Source organism: Limulus polyphemus, unplaced genomic scaffold (assembly GCF_000517525.1).
Source record: "Limulus polyphemus unplaced genomic scaffold, Limulus_polyphemus-2.1.2 Scaffold1153, whole genome shotgun sequence".
In the NCBI taxonomy this organism is placed as follows: Eukaryota; Metazoa; Arthropoda; class Merostomata; order Xiphosura; family Limulidae; genus Limulus; species Limulus polyphemus.
This window is the reverse complement of record NW_013666763.1, coordinates 224,961-226,369: the sequence shown is the minus strand read 5'-3', so window position 1 is coordinate 226,369 and position 1,409 is coordinate 224,961. Positions and strand designations below refer to the sequence as shown.

The 1,409-nt window shown below is 36.2% G+C and overlaps 1 protein-coding gene across 1 annotated transcript in view; it reads right to left on the bottom strand.

The window, feature by feature from the left end:
• LOC106462376 (protocadherin-like wing polarity protein stan) overlaps nucleotides 1-1,409 on the bottom strand; it is a 210,089-nt gene that overhangs the window by 93,272 nt on the left and 115,408 nt on the right. The window lies entirely within an intron of this gene.

Sequence of the window (1,409 nt, the reverse complement as noted above, 5' to 3'; positions counted from 1 at the left end):
CACCCCACGGCTGAAAGGGCGAGCATGTTTGGTGTGACGGGGATTCGAACCCGCGACCCTCAGATTGCGAGTCGAGTGCCCTAACCACCAGGCCAGGGAATAGATGAGTACAAAACGACAACGTTTTAACAAAATCGACTTAAACTAACATGTTTACGCTTACGTTTGTCTAATAGATAAAGGTGTTCTTCAAATAGACCAACACGTGGTCTAAACAAGGATTTAAGAACTGATGAGTTAACCACGATAACGAATATGTTGCTGAGTTTCCGGGATAAATCTGGTTAGTAGAATTTAGGTGCTCCATATAATTCTGAAATGTGCCTTTGAACTAGCTTTGACTCTATCAGTAATCTTTCTGGCTTTCTTTAAGATGTTTTACTAAGATTTTTGCTTCTTCTTTCTTTTGTTGCTGTTGTTAGAATTACCGCAACATTTTCATTTTATTTACTTTTTGTTGTTACTTCGTAAAAGAACTACAGACTCTTCCCTTTTTCCGACTCTTTTATAATTAAATCAGCGTTGTTCTTTTTGAGCTTCAGAGCGGCTTTTTCCCTTTCTTGAATGTTTTTGTTGTTCGCTATTTGGTGTTTTAAAAATGAGATTCTTTTTTCTCTACTTTTTATTTAGACCTGACATGCCCAGGTGGTTAGGGCGTTCGACTCCCCTTCACATTAAGCTGTGGGGACGTTATAATATGACTGTTAGTTGGTACAAGAGTAGCCCAAAAGTTGACGGTAGGTAGTCTTTCACTGCGAAATTAGGGAAGGCTAGCGCAAAAAGTCTTCGTGTAGCTTTCCGCGAAATTCAAAACAAACTAAACTTTTACTTCCTCTCAGTATCCACTAATAATATATTCCATTACACTAACCAAACTATTAGTCCTTCATTCACTGCAAATAATACCTTCCATTACCTGTACAAAAATCAGCTTTATCTACATTGAACTACTTGTACCTCGTTCACTACCAATAATACCTTACACTAGCCAAAACAAACATTATTAACAGTAAATTGTTAGTGCTTCATTCTTTTTTTTAATGGCAATAATATGTTCCAGTAATCTTACCACGGTCTCTATAATCAGGATGTAAACTATCATTAGCAACGTGCTGGTAACTATTCACAGTTTTCACTGTCAACTGTATCCTCCGACTTTGCATTATCACCAGATAATGATATTCCGCTAGGTACGATTTTCAGTAACTTCATGGATACTATTCAGAGCTCGCATTACTAATGCCATTCCTACTATTTTGTTTGCATTGTTTTTGAAGGATTGATATTAACCATCCCTACATTTACTTCCTTTTTTGAAAAGTTTTTCTTTATTTGTTTGCTTGTTGTTGTTTTTTAATGCAGTGTTTCAATAGACATAAGATGGTTGTAATTATAACCATGTTCTATAA